This window comes from Pholis gunnellus (assembly GCF_910591455.1).
Source record: "Pholis gunnellus genome assembly, chromosome: 1".
Classification (NCBI taxonomy): Eukaryota; Metazoa; Chordata; class Actinopteri; order Perciformes; family Pholidae; genus Pholis; species Pholis gunnellus.
The window spans coordinates 4,795,133-4,811,319 of NC_136528.1; positions in this window are offsets into that span (position 1 = coordinate 4,795,133).

Consider the following 16,187-nt stretch of genomic DNA (forward strand, 5'->3'; position numbering starts at 1 on the left):
CCTTCCTCTGCGCTGCTCTTATTTGGATACGCGTGAGATAGGAGAGAGGACAAAATAAAAAAAGAAAAGAAGAAGATGTGCGCTCTTGTTTGGAATCCTTCTTCGTATTTCGGCTTCTTCTCTTGCTTTTTCTTTTTTCTTTTTTGCCTAAACGAAACTGCCCCTGTGGTTTGTTATGAGAAGAAGAAAGCCAATAATCCGTCTCTAAATAACAGAGCGGAGCTCGAAAAGAGAAAAATCCTGCTCCGGGCTGCGCGACCGCCTCTGGGCCATGGGATTAGGCTACAATTAGCTCAACTCCACTCTCTCTCTCTCTCTCTCTCGCCCAGGCAATTTTCTCAAGGAAGAAAAAAAAACGTGATACATCCACCCCCCACCCCCCCAACACCACCCCCCCTATTCCAGAAAATTATGACTGCACAGATATAATAACTTATCTATTTCTTCTTCTTCTTCTTCTTCCCCGGCTAAAGTAGACCCATTCCCCTTAATGGTGTGAAGTTGTGATTCTTTTTGAGGAGGAGTAGGAGGAGGGAGGGGGGGGGGGGGGGCTCGGAAACGGGCAAACTGTCGCTCAATGGGTTCAGAGCGGCCAAAAGCAGATTTTAATCATTGTCATTCCGTCTGATGTAACAGTTCCCCAGGCGGTTCCAGCTAGTGGGCCCACGTCCCCGTCTCCATCCCGAATGTAAAGTTTAACACCAGGCGGGACTGCCGCGTATAGTCCCGCACTCCGTACAATAAAGGCGCGGTGTAACTTGTTGATAAAGTCCCAGTACAAAAAAAAATATATGGGGAAAATGAAGAGATATCCTCGAACTAATATCTTTTTTCATGCGGTGATCTTTCCTTTCTCCCCCTCTCTCTGTCTCTGTCTCTCCCTCTCCCTCTCTCGCCTCAATGTCTGGAGTGGTAACGCCAAATTTCCTGCAGGCCATTAAAAATCAAATGACGTCTGCGGACATGCATGCGCGCCGCTGCGGAGAGAGCAGCCCTCACAACCCGCCTGCAGCCAAATGCGCCATTTCAATTATAGCGCGGGGGCTTAGATGGAGATATCTCCCCCCCCTCCCCCCTTCACTCTTCACTCTGCAATGAAAGCAGGCAGCCTGCAGACTTTTATTTTTTTGTGGTTTTTTTTGGGGGGGGGGTACGATTTTACATGATTATTGCTATTTTCCAAAGATGCTAAAAGTGCTGCGCGTGCGCCAAATGTTGGCACCGAGCGAATGTATAGGGGGTGGGGGGAGTCAAGCAGGTGCTCACGCCAAAGAGACGATTATTTATTTATTTGCATGTTTGTTTATTTGCGGGTAAATAACTGTGAATAATTGATGCAACATTGAGGCCCGGTAATTACTCTGTACCGGCATCCTGACGGAGATGCAGCGCTCGTGTTTCTTGATATTTGGCGCCAACCAGTGTAGGAAGTTGTTATTGGTCCACAGGAAACACAATAGTCTCACTTTTTTTTTTTTTTTGGAGAACTCTTCTTTATTGTTTATCATCGAGATGAAAATAAAAGAAAAACATGATTTCTTCTTGTCCTATTTTCGGTCTGCTATCTAAACCTCCCATCAGGTCTCTGTTGACTCTTACAGGACTGTTAGCTCAACATGACAAGTATCTAAACAGGAAATAAACCAGTCATGCTGGTGATGTGACAGCAGGACTACTGGGAGTATGTGCTGTCTCTTCTCTCCTTCCTCGCAGCGGGCCAAGTCTTCGTAATTAGACAGACCTCAGAGCGATCCCATCCCCCCCCCCCCCCCCCCCCCCCCCCCCCCTCTCCCTCTGGCACAGATTTGTTGTTTCCAGAGGTACAAACCGGAGGGGGATTTTTATTTTTTGCCTCTCATTAAAGGAAACAAGCCCGGAGTTAGTTCAATTACATGAAGTATGCAGGGATGTTGTAAATTTAAAGATTTAAATAGCTTACAAAGTGGCCCCGGGGCCCCCATCGGTTAATTTCCTTAATTTATGGATTTTAGCGGAGTGTCTATGTCGAAAGGGGAAGAAGTAGGTCATCTTGAAGGATTTGCATGAGGCTCTGAGGTTTCATTGCAGATCCAAACATCGGCCCCCCCCACTGACCGGCATCGGCAGGTGAAAGGACACTCGAAATCGAAACAAGGTTACTTTAGTTTAGTTTTTTCAGGTTAGAAAATATGGATCTGACAGTGACATTTTGACCCCAGTAGTGAGATTATTGGCCTCCCCGATGCAGCGCTGCTCTAGTTTGTTCCACTACCCCCCCCCCCCCCCCCCCCCCCCCCCCCCACACACACACACTCTTCCTAAACTGTGAAAAACAAATCAATATAGATTAGACTTCATTTTAAGTCAAGACATTTAAGCTATGATAAAACTGATGAAACTGCGAGGAACAGGGGAGAATCAGTCTCCTTCAGACATCCCGTGTTAATGTATTTTAATGCATAACTGCCTTGTAGGTTCAACAGCAGGTGCTCATAGTGGCATTGTGCCTATCTAGTGGCTCTGCTCTTCTACCAGAGGACTATATTTGAAAGCATTTCCAGCATATTTATTCTTTAGTGGCAGCATAGTGGCTAAATGTTGCCTCCGAGGACAACCAATGCCACGTTCTGCTAAGAAATCTTAAAAATATTCCCTGGGCACATTTACTTTGACAGATTATTTCTTTCAGTCACAGTCCACGCTGCAGTATTATTTTTAGCCACACTCAATCCGACTCAAAAGCAGCGACTTGTTGAACTGAATCAAAGTCTTTTGGGGAAACACAGATCGTTCAGGGTCCCGCACTAGTGAGGAATCAGTACCTTCTGCTTTTTCTATGTGAGACGCTGGATCACAGGGAGATGGGACATAGTACCATCTGCTGGTTAGCAGCCACATAAACCATCACACCGAATGGATGCACATATTGATGGGTTAAAGTTCCCACCTGGGGCAAAATGTTCTTAAAAACATCTATGTACCGGTGTTCGTTGCCATTGTTTGTGGTTACACTAAATATATATATATGTATGACATACTGGTTCATTCTAATCTTTCATAAAAACATTGTTCTTCATGCACTGATCAATTTTGAGATTTTGGGCTATTTTGCTTCCACAACACGTCTTCTTTCAGACTAGTGGAAAGAAATCATCCACACTACACATTTAAGTGTTTATTCTACTACTTTGTAGATTTGCGGCTGTAGATTTCTCCTAATTTCACCAAAAGTAAGCATTATATAATGCCGCATTTGCAAATTCAGAAAACAGAAAACACAAAAAAATGGTCTTAATGTCAATAATCAATAGGAATAGTTTCATGATGAAATCTATTAGCTACTTTTATTCACCTGTAGCGTCTTCTAAATGAATGCCATTTTACAAAACATGTCTTTAAAGGCCATTTTCTCAAAATTAGTTTTCCCTCAGGATCTGAGGCAGAAATCTCCACATCATCAGCATTTACATATACCAAACCTTCCAGTTTCATCCCTATCTGTATTCTGAATGTCATTACAGAGTTTCTTCATATATCATTCATAGCCTGATGCATACAACATTTTATTCCTAAAGACATGGAGAAAATCAATTATTTTATAGGCCGTGATACAGAGTGATACAAAGAGGAATCCAAAATCCCCACAATAATTAAGAACCTTCCACTCTAATATGTCAACAAAATGAAACAATCATTTTGAAAGTGGCTTTATCCAACGTTCAGATTCATGTTCTGGAAACCTATGCAAATTAGCACATATTTAATGAGGTAATGCCTCATTTGCATATTTAAACAGACATCTTGTAATACAAAAAAAAAGAATTTTCTGAATGTAAGTAACCAATTGGGGAAGTTTCATGATGATATCTATTAGTTAACCCTATCCACCGGACCTCCTGTAATCCACATAACCCAGGTCACCTGTAACACTGTACGTTTCCCCATCACTCCTGCTGTCCCCCCTCCGGCACGTGGTGAAAGTTTGAAAAGAACATTCAGAACTCGCTCTCAGTGATCTCGCATGCCTCGTGGAGGCCCAGGCTGCTGTCAATCGCTCCTTCTCTCCCAGCCATCTGACATTCCGCTTGATGTTGGCGTGCGTCTGAGGTGCAGCAGCGACACTTATTGTTCGTTATCTCTGAGAGAGGGGGAGAGAGAGGGGGTAAGAGGGTGTCAGTTTATTAATAGAACGCGTGGGGTTGCGTTGCACACAAACACCTAACAAGCATGCGGCGCAGAATTCCCTCAAGTGCTTCATGCCAGCAATTAAGTTTTCCGGGAAAAGCCGAGCACAAAGAGAGCGCGTGCTCTCTGTGTACTTCTGAGATTCGCAGTTATGAGTCAATTCCCTACTTTTGCACAGGTTCAACTGCAGCGACCCCCCGGTGCTGTCAAGTTATCAATCTGATTATTCACGTTTAGGGCACATTAAAACCTGACATTCGACTTTCACATCTTCAAAATGCTGTAGACCTTTAGTCACAGTTTGTGTGCTGGTAGTGGAAAGCAACTCAAGTACTGTACTTAAGTACAAATGTATGTGCTTAGTACTTGGGAGTTTCCATTTAATTTGACTTTATACTGTCTTTTACTTCACTGTGTGACATCTGTAGTTATTTTACAATTCAAACGAAATATGATGCAATTTTAGATTGTCTATCGGTGTGTGGTTTAACGGTTTAAATGTGTAGTTTAATATTTTAAATGAGCTTCGTCTCAACCAGCTGCAGTAGTAATACTTATACAATCCAGTACTATGGTACGTAATGATATAACACCCAGAGGGGCCAGTTATCCTGCATGGAATATTTTTTATTTGTGATACTTTAAAGACATTTAAGGGGAAACACTGCAGGTGAATGGGTTTTTTGAAAACAACAACTAATCGATACCCCTATGAAACTTCCCCAGTTGATTACTTACATTAAGACAATTCACTTTTTGTGAAACAAGTTTTCTGAAATGTTATGTTTAAATATGCAAATGATGCATTATCTAACGCTACCTTTTGGAAAACTGAGGAGAAATTCACGAAGACAAAGTCGCAAAATAAACTGTGTATTTTGGATGTCTCAAAATTGAGCAGTACATGAAAAACAATGTTTCTGCCCGCAGTGTCTCACCTTGACGAGTGATATTTCTGCATTTTACTGAAGTAAAACCTTCAATACAGGACTTGTAAGTAAATTTGTGAAAACAGATTTTTGTTCATTATTCAGCTCAAGCGAGAGGGAGAAATCTGAATAGATTCAATCATGACGACACTTTTCTGGTCAGAACACTGGACCAGTAGTTGAGATTTGGCTAAAGAATCTCTTTTGCTGCCATCATGTGGTCCGAAGCGCTAATCACAGAATATATACAAGCTGTAAGCAACCACTTGGTATCTGTGAATAAAGGTCTTCAGGTGGTAGAGGCCTCTCTCGTGTTTGGAGGCGACTGCCACCGAATGAATGTTTGTAGGCAAAGGGTTACATTTTGATGTATGAAGGATAAAAACGACAAAATGCCAAGAAATTAAAGGGGACATATTGTACTCACAGCCAGGTTCATACTTGTATTTTGGGTTTCTACTAGAACATGTTTACATGCTTTAATGTTAAAATAACCTCTTTATTTTTCCCATAATGTCCGTCTGAATGTACTTGTAGTCACGCTCTGTCTGAAACGTTCCGTTTTAGAGCGTTTCGGCATTGCAGGCAACAGCTCGGGTCCGTGTTGACTTCCCGTCAGCTGGAGTCATTCACATACACCGGAACTGGATATGAACTGGGAAACATTTAGTTTGTTTAGGTTTAACACTGTGAAATGGTCTAAATATAAGCATAGTTGTGACATCACAACGTACAAAAATACTGACGGCCCGTTTAAAGGCACAGCACGGTGTCTGAATGTGTGTTTCTCCATGGATTGAGCGTTTTGATACCTTCACATTATTTCTAGCACTTCGACCTGCTTTATATTAAAAAATAAATCTCCCTTTTTACAATATGGGACTTTTAAGCATTTTCTCTGTTTGGTCAGGGAGGAACGAGCGATAGGTACCCTGTCCGTTGTCGTATCCGTCACCAAACTCTCCAAACCAGCCACTTCTGCTAAGTGCAATACTCTCTGAAACTGTCAAAAAATAAAGTGTGATTGTGCTTCAGGCTCAAACCAGTCTTACACACATCCAGCATCATGCTCTGAATGTGTGAACAGAGAGGAAAAAAACTAAAAACGGTCTCTTGCTTTTTGTTGCTGCTACTATTTGGTTAGCAGTAACAACGTGAACAGTGTGATGTCTCCAATCACATCTGGTATGCATCACATACCATTCCTCCCGCTCAACGAGCCTTGGGGGGGAAAGTCCCTGGCAGCCGCGGAGCAGCCACAGTCCTCATTAGAGTGCATGTGTCACGATGGCATCAACTCGCAGCCTTGACTTATGCTTCATATTTACAATCATCTGTCACAATGCTGTCGCCGTCGTCGCCAGAAAGATACACGGAACTCGATTCGAGCGGTTTCGAGCTGATCCGGCTCGTGTTCGCAACCCCGTGATGCGCTCGGCGTCTCTCAAGGGCCCTGTTTCTGTTTCCGTGGCCATGCTGTTGAGTCTCGTAATGGCCCGAGACTGAAACCGGAGTCCCTGTCCTTTTGTTGTGCACTGAGCTCCCTAACAGCGCTGAGGAGGGACGGGGTTTGATGTGTCTTCTGAAGGCCTACTGCTTTGTCAACACTGAGGCCTCCGCACTGACACTATGGAAGCTGAGCGCCTCGGGGGGGGGGGAGACAGGGAGGGGAGGGTCACTGCACCCTGGTAAAAGAGAGATGGAGAGAAGGAGGAGAGTGGGAGAGAACGAAGAGGCGACGGGGGGGGGGGGGGGGGAGGGTGCCAGCGAGTGTGGCCAGCGCCCAGGGCTACAGGAGAGTGCTCTGTGCAGCAGACTGCCTGATAGGGACTGAGGCTGCTGGCTGATGACATTTTATGGTCACAACATGCAATCCCACCCCAAAAATCCAGTTTGCATAGACTTTTATTTTGTTACAGCCACACAGAGAATGACGCAGTTTCGCGTGTCATCATGTCCTTTGAGTTTGACTTCTTTCACAGTAAACAGAACAATGAGGGGTAAAATATCCTCCAAACTCAGACCATATGGAGGGATGATAGACTTTTATTTCAAACAGCTCGAACTTAACAAGAGCTTAAACCACGCCGTGCAGAATTTCACTTAGAAGCTTTCACTGGTACTCAATTGTGGAATGTCATTGTTAAAGACATTCTCTGCTGCTTAAAGGCTACAAGTACCAGCTAAATATAATGGAGGCAAGTAACTAAGTACATTTATTCAAGTGCTATACTTTCCAATGAGTGTTTCCACTTTTAAAGGGGCAGTGTGAAGGATTTAATGACATCTAGTGGTGAGGTTGCAGATTGCAACCAACTGAACATCCCTCCGGTCACTCATACCTTGCGAAGCAAGAACTATGGTGGCCTTTATGGAAACATAAAAACAGCAAAGGCTCTCACTAGAGGGTTTGGTTTGTCCGTTCTGGGCTACTGTAGAAACATGGCGGTGCACATGGTGGACCTGAAAGAGGACCTGCTCCCTAACAAAAACATAACGATTCTTTGTTGCAAGTGATCATAAGGAAAACTTATGAATATTATATTCCTTTCATGACAATAAATCCCCATAAATCCTGCACACTGAGCCTTAATTGCTACTTTATACTTCAGCTCAACAGATAAAAACATGACAATATCAACATGTCAATATAGCTAGGTTTCTAAGATACAAGACATTGGTAAATATTATTCTGGTGGTTTACAACTTTTGGGGGGTTTATTATCCCTCATAAAAAGTAGTTAGAAGTTTATGAGTTGCTGGCAGTTCTGCCAAAGATTAGAGCAATAACATACTATACATTTGTGAGGCAGAACTTAGTTTTTCTTCTTTCCTCACGACTAGAATAAGACTGTCGATCCGCTACGACAGTATAAAATGCTACTTCTGCATTGATGCAACCAACAATGCAACGTATAGAAGCATACCAGTAACACAGGCTTTTCATTATTTGTGTGTTTAAGTACATTTTGCTGATGATAATAATTCTCTCTTTTTTGTTTGAATGCAAGACTTTTACTCGTAATGTAGTATTTTTACGTTGTTGTACCTCTTCCATCAGTGGCTTAATACTGATGTTGTGTACCAATGGTTGATATGATACAGTACCACTTCCTAAAAGTATTTATCTGCATCATTTCCACATGAGAGCCAGAACCAGCATCTTGGTTTTTATTTGGTTGTGGTGTTATGGCCCTGTTAACCTATGATGTATCTGTTCTGCGCAGTGAAACGCACTCTGAGTGTGTTTGCCGTCCTCCAGAGGGTAAGACGGAGCCGAGGCTGGGGCTCGCCAGAGGCACCCATCTCTCCCGGGGTCGGCCTGACGTTGGCTGAGAAGCCAGAGCCCCACGGACATTGCTCTCTTTCACCAACACTTTGTGTTAAGTGGCCATAAGTAACACAGGGTTTCCATTGTGCATGCAACCAGAGAGTTTATTCTCTCACACATCATTATGGTTCACTCGCGCGTGTGTGTGTGAGTCTCAGCGTTGTTTTCCCCTCTGCTTCAGCTCTGACCTCATCCTGTCAGTTTATACCTCTGAAATGGAGCATTACTCCACTTCTGTGAAGCCACTGTGCAGACGAGTGGCAAAGCGCCGTCAGCCACGAGATGTTTGGTTCTCCTTTGGTTTCTCTGGGAGTATAAATCTAAGACTCAAAAGTTCCCTCTGCTTGCTGTGTCTGTCCCTTCTCTTTGTCTCTGTTTGATGTTGTATTTGTTTTACTGATCAGTGGTGTGGGTGTGTTAAACACGTAAGCTTTAATTCCAAGCATGCCACATGCTACTTTGGTTTCTTCAATTCAAAAAGCCCAAATGGTTCAATAGTTGAAATTGCAATAATCATTGGATTAAACTGGACTGGAGTTCCCTTGCACAGTTTTAGTGTCTTTCATATTATTGTTTTGGGTTTACGGCCCTCGACTTCACTAGAGAGATATGTTAAACAGATAAAGACAGTTGTGAGGTATACTTGATTAAGCGTCCTAATTTAGGAGGAAGTAAGAGAATCTTCAAATCTTCCACACATAACTGCAAGATTAAAGATGACCCGCGAGGTCAAAGGTTGGGAGCTTTTAGCTAATAGTAATAGTAAGTCTTTTGAATTCGAAGAAGGAGGAAGCGTTGCCCTGTCTTCGGTTCGTGAGACGAGTGTGACGGTCAGTGGACCACAGCTTCAGCCTCCAAATGATCTTGGTAGTGGGAGTAAATTCACTCTCAGTATTGAGGAACATCTTCACTGACCACCATCGGATCCACGCGCCATGCACGTTACACGTAGCTGAGGACTGTGTCCCTCGGGAGGAACCTCACAATTAATTTTCATTGTTCATGGTTTGCTTCTGGATTGCACATACTTAGTGTAGTAGTGTAGTACGCTCCTTTTACCACCGTTCCTGAATGCGCCTGTCTGCAGCTTTGCGCATGCGTAGTCGGTTGAACGCTCACCTGTGACGACCCTGCCTCATGTCACGTGACCATACACTCCCTCTCGCTACGGCTCGGCGCCACCCGGCGCTCTACGCAGTAATAGTTAGCGGCTCGCGCGGATATCTTAACGCTGGCGGTCAGTATGGATGTTTCTTGGTTAAAAAGAGTTTCAACACTGTCCTATGAACTGGCTATGTGGCTGCCGTGAGACTAGCACGCTTTTTCTGTGTTTTACATGTCTACTCTTCTCCTCCACAGGTGACAGCCGTGTTTGCTAAAATGAGGGATACTGTTCACCTGAAACAGCAGCGACAACTGGTGGATAAAATGGGGACACCGTCACCTGAAATATTTACCGAGAGCTCTGCTGAAGACTTCGGCTACGGTCGCATTGACACGGCCCTGGATGAGCAGCGCAGGCTCCATATCAGCGCGCGCAATGCAAAGGTAAGAGAAAACAGGGAAATATATCAGATATCGGTGGTGTTGAGATATGTCAACCGCTCAATGTGATGTAGAAAAAGCCTTTTTGGTTTGACGCCTGTACATCTTCTTTTGGACAGATTATCTGCAGGATACTGTAGGAGAGTCCATTAAACTTTTGATGCTGGTCGATGATATTCTACTGTACACCAATATTTCTCTCCTTTTCTTTCTTTATCATTGTGCGCCGTCTCCAGACGCTCAGCGTGCGTGCGGGGTGTCACGATTCTACGAATCCACGATTCGATTTGACTTTCGATTTTAACGCTAAGCTTTGATTTTTTTTCATTGAATAGGCTTCAGCAATCTCTAAATCTTCTGCACCCTACAAACTGTAGTTTTCCCTTTGAATGAAGCACCACTCCGGTAACTTCAGGGAAGCAGGCTTCAGAGCCATGGTGTCCCGAAAAGTGCACCTGCAGGTTACCGGTTGGCTATGCTGTGTCGTCTTTTGGAAGTTTTTATTTTCTCCCCTTCGGATGCACGCAAGTAGTCGGGGTTGGAGGGGAAAAGCACGGGGAGAATCGCCGATCCTGCGTTTGACTTTGAAAGGCCGAAATTGAAAGCACATTTGATCAATTTGTGCTTATTGGTGGCTTTTGTGCATGTTATAGGAGTAAACAAGCTGTTTTCTGCTGGTGCACTGACACCACGATGCCTCTTTCCTTTTTCTTCATCCTGGTGCGCCGTCGCCAGATGCTCATTGTGTGTGTGAGTGCGCTTTTGCACATTTTGTAGTTGTGTGTGCACCAAGATTGTACACCAGACCAGTGTACTGGCTATATGAAAGTGATGCACAGAACTATTCGAGTTGTCAGTGGTGGCTCGTGAGGTATGTTGAGGTCTTTTGGTGGAATTAATCAGCTTCAGCAACATTCTTGCTTTTGTTCATTTAGTTTAGACTCGCCCCTGACTGAGTTTGTTTTAGTTAAGGTTGGAGTTTGTGATTAGAAATGTGATTAGTGTTGTGCATCTGTGAGGCACAATCTTAATACTGATGTATTATGAGCAGTATGGGTGTTTTTTCTCATATAAGAAAAGGACGTTTTTACCCCGTTTGCAACCATGTTTGAAGTCCAAACCCCCTGTGAAATCTGAATTACTATAAGGGGTGGGAATCACCAGAGGCCCCACGATAAGATACTATCACGATACTTAAGTCTCGATGGGATATTATTACGATTTATTACCTATTTTCATCTGTTGTATCTGATAAGATCAGGTTTTCACTCGGTTCATCTCACTTCAGTTCATTTCTAATAGACCAATAGCCAATCAACTAAAATATTTATCAACTATTTCCTTTTACTTTGTTTAAGTCATCTATCGTGGTGATTTGCATAAAAACACACAATTCAAATGATTAGGAAATAACAGATTTTATTTATAAAGAAAAATCTTTGCATCATTAATTTTACTGATGTGTTATAAGTTGCTTTGAGCCAGTGATGGGAAGTAAAATAGGTCATAATTCTCTCCTTAATATCGACTCTTCACGACTCTCAAACACACGAAACAAACCGTTGCGCACACACGTGTTACGTGACTCACGCAGGAGGATGTTTTACAGCACACACAAACTGACTTATATAACCACCGTTGATCGTTTAATCCCGACATTCATAATTGCAATACTAATATATCTTGATACATTAAAAGATCAATACTTGGCGTTCGTGTATCGATACAATATTGCCACACAAAATATCCCGATGCTACGCCATATTAATTTCCCACCCCAACTATGTCAAAATTAGTTCAGTCATTCTTCTTTTTTTTTTTAGATACAATTTTAAACAAATATTGATAAGTCAACATTCATTTTGCCATTAGAGCTGAGTTTAAAACCCGATCATGTTGCTTTACTATTCGTACATCCAAGGAAGACTCTCTCCTTGGAAACTTTTGAGTCTTGGCTTTTTGCACCTCCACCAGAGTCTAATGACCACCACCACCGCCGGGTCCTGCTCGGGAGCGAGCTGCTGCGAGTCGCCGTGGTGCACCTGCCTTCCGCCGGGGCGGCCACGGAGCCAGCCAGCCTACAGGCACTCCTAGATAACTCCTGTCTGATTAGCTCCTTAGGAGGACATTGTTCCAAAAGCAATTCACTCCACTCCCAGTATTAATTTAGTCCCGAGAGAGAGGCCCATCCATCGTGGGTGGGACGGGGCCGCGCGCTCGGGGCCTCTCCCGCGGCCTGCTAATAGCACGGCACCTCCTGGCCTGTCACTATAAGTGATAGTCCCTGCAAGTTTGTTGCCTCGCTGCGCGTTTTCTCCCATCAGGCAGCGCGCCTCCCTCCTCTCCTCTCCTCTCCTTCTTTTTTTCCCCTCCCTCTCTCTGTCAGCAATGGTTCAGGGCAGGTGTCTCCTCTGTCACTTCCATCGCTCACGCTGCTTGACGAAGGGAAGACACAGTTCAGAACACGGCGGGAGCGAAGGGGGGGATGATTCATTGAAAAGGAGCGGTGGAGAGAAGAAGTGGCTGCCTTTTTTTTGGGGGGGGGGGGGTGTTTGAGAGCTGCCAGCAATGAGTTAAAAAGAGGAGATTGTTAAAAAAATGCTTTCAATATTGCCGAGTTGCTCCGAAGTGAATAAAAGTTGAGAGGTTGATGCGTGCTCTGATGTGCGACGCACCTTTTTATTGATAAAGAAGCCAAGCTGTTTTAAACCGGCAGGGGATCCGAGCGCACAAAGCGCTTTTCCTCCTACGTGTTTGTCGTTGCTGTTTGAGAAGCAAAGCTGTCTGGGGCGGGGAATAGGGGAAGGAGATACGTGGTGCTACAGCTGTGTTATCAGCATTAGGAGGACTTCGGTTGGAGGCCTTACTTACGATGTATTCATGGAGTTACGTGCTCCCTGCAGTGTAACAAAACACTTTCTAGACATCTTCTTTCTGCAATTGTCTCGCACGCTTAAGTTTCCTCATTGAGTTTCAGACACTGCAGCCAAATACGGAGCTCTTCGGTGGGTTTCTCACTGGCCTTGGCAACACAGATACTCGAAAGCAAACGGTAACGGTTTTTTTTTTTGGACCATGGTGGAGAATTTGAACATCTTGGCTGTTCAAGCTTTTGGGAGGCAAACTGCTATTGTTCTTGCTATTCAAATGCAAACAAGTCTGATCTCCGCGCTTTGACACAGGAAACACACTGAATTACAAACTTGTCGTCTTGCTCAGCCAAGGAGGTTGGCAACGCTGTTGTTCAACATTGGAACGCTGTGCACAGTTTTGGAAGCCATTGTCAAGCAACCAAACGCCGCAACACCAATCGACTGCAAGAGCTAACGCACCTTGTTCTCATGCCAACGACAAACATCAATTACTATTATTAGTTCAGGTGGATGCCCAAAATGCAGCGTTATTGTTTGTGTGAGTTGGAGGCTACTCCAGATCAAGCAGTTATGGATGTGGGGCTTTTTTTTATTGATTTCTAGTTTCGGGTTGTCCGTCCGTGCACACGCAATATCTCAGGGACACCTTGAGTAGTTCTTCAAACTTGGCACAAAGGTCCACCTGGACTCAAGGATGAACTGATTTGATTTTGGAGGTCAAAGGTCAAGGCCACTGTTACAGTTGTGCTAGAATTTCTCGTTTGTCACGTTGACGGACATGTTTATAAAAATTCCGTCAAAATCAGTTATTACCCGTCATTTAAATAGTTTTATTATTCTAATAAACTAAAGTCATAGTTAAAGGCGGAGTCTAATCCAATAATATTTGGTAAGCGCAAGCTCTATATATCGTGATATATATATATATATATATATATATATATATATATATATATATTCACCTTGAGTGAGTTTCTTCAAATTTGGCACAAACGTCCACTTGCTGTTCAACGTTGAACTAATTAGAATTTGGTGGTCAAAGGTCATTGTCACTAAACACATTTTCATTCATATAATTATGACAATATCACACAAATGTCTAATAGGATGAAATAATGAAGTGGTGACACTGCAACATAGTTGGCGGAGGCATACAACTGCAAGGCAGTAATTGTAGTTTTCGTTTATGCTTTACTGAATCTATAAGGTATGTCTTTTCATTTCATCGTCTGCTCTTAACATTCTCATCTGTGCGTACCTCCTTCCTCCTCCCGTCCATCAGCATCACCACCCAGATGTTTGCCACAACCCCCCCGATGTGTTTCTACATTAAAAACACATCCACAATATGCTGCCATTAGAGTTTGGGGGGGGGGGGGGATGTATAAATAAAGGGGGGGTATAAATATGAAAAAAAAAGCAGTTTGTGTCAGCCAGGTTGCGATATAGTCCCGAGGTTGAATCAGCGCTCTGCCCACAGCAGCTTGTGTGACCGGCTTCATTATAGATCTCATTGATTGGAGTTCATCAGAGCGGCTGCATAATTCATGTCAGTAGCAGCTTAACGGGCAGACTCGCGGTGGCTTTCATGGGTCTTTAAGTGTCAAAACAGAAGCGTGACAGGTGGCGGCAGCACATCGGGGAACCGCACATGCATGTGCATCGTTCTCCCGAAAGCAAAAACCAGTGTTGTGTGTTTGTAACATTTCTACATGCAGCACTGCCATCGTGTGGCGATGTGTCCACAGTGTGAGACAACACACAGCAGGGCTTCTCCGGCCTTCTCAATAGAAACAGGAGTGTTTCCCTGAGGTTGACTGCTTTTCATTATATCGATCACTTTCCCACATCCACGTGATCAACGTGACTGCTGCTGTTAAGCCCGGCCTGCTACATGTCATATGTGCAACACACACATCTGCTTTTTCATCCATGTGAATATAGAGCTATAGTTTTTTTACTTATCTTATTCCATTCTCTCGAATCCATATGTCATTCTTTTTTCTCATGACATTGTTGTAATACTGTTGGATACACTTTTACACACAAACCTCTTTTTCATAAACGTTAAATCTTATATTTTACTCCTGTCATCCAGGAGTTGATTGTGGTGAATTTCCATAATCGTGAATATTGTCATGAGTGACTTTAAAAAGCCTTTCAGCTCACTAACATGGTAGACAAGGGGCGAAGTAGAGCCTGGTTTAAAAGATAAAGGAACCCACAACGTTTATACATTTTATTTCTCCTTTAGTTATACAGGGGGACCTTATGATTACCTTATTTAAGATGTTTGTTTTATCACTAAAAACGATGTTCACTAAAAATACATGTGTCCTATCTGTGATGCAATACAAATATTTGTTGCAATTCAAAGTGATTCTAGTATATTTTAGTGCCATTTTTAAGAGTTTTAAGCATATTCTGATGATTATCGGGATAATTATTTTGACCAGGAAAGTCGCGGCATGACATTTCTATATTGTCCCATGCCTGTGTATAACTCTAAACTACCTCATGTATTTTCCTTCTTCAAATGCAAGGAAATTAATTTATTTCAATGAAATTATGACTGGCGTGTTAACTGCATAACAAATCAATCAAAGGCTGGTGCAGGGCTCACTCCACATAAAACACTCTGGGACTACATGACATCACTTCCAGCAAACTTCACAGAGAACAGTTAGGATCTGTTTTAACCGGATGCTCTCCGCTCGAGCTTCAGCTGAAAACACAGAATCCGTCAGCGTGTCGTTCACTTCAGAGTTTGTAACCGGTACGCCACCGACAACGTTATCCTCACTTTTTCAACGGACTTCAGCAGTTTAGATAACAGACACTCTGTTGTCCTGCAGTTATTACAGACATGTGAACTAACCACAGACACTTGCCTCTTACTGGACTCACAGCGTTGCTCCGCTGCAGAATAAATGAGGAAACACTGGGGTGGATAGTTGTTGGTATTTTTAGCCGAAACATTTTCTTTGACCTGGCGGGGGTTTCCGAAACATAACTGCATTTTGTAAAAGGTTTGCCCCCGAGACACCCATCTGAAAAAGTACATTTAAATTATTCCTTAACGTTTCCGTCTGAACCTCAGTGTCCTATTTTCTAGCAATGAAATACGAACAGTGGAAGCGATTTATGGCATTGGACGTTCCTGCCGGAGCACATAAGGGGGAAAAAAAGAAAGAAATAAGAGGCAGATTGAGATTTTATTTCTCTGAAGCCATTCTCCCCACATCATCGCTGGCCCCGTCCTGCCAAATGACACATAAGTGCTTGTTTCCGGCAGCGTGTCGATGAAAACGGGGCCAGGCCGGTTAACCAGACGAGATAGTTTCG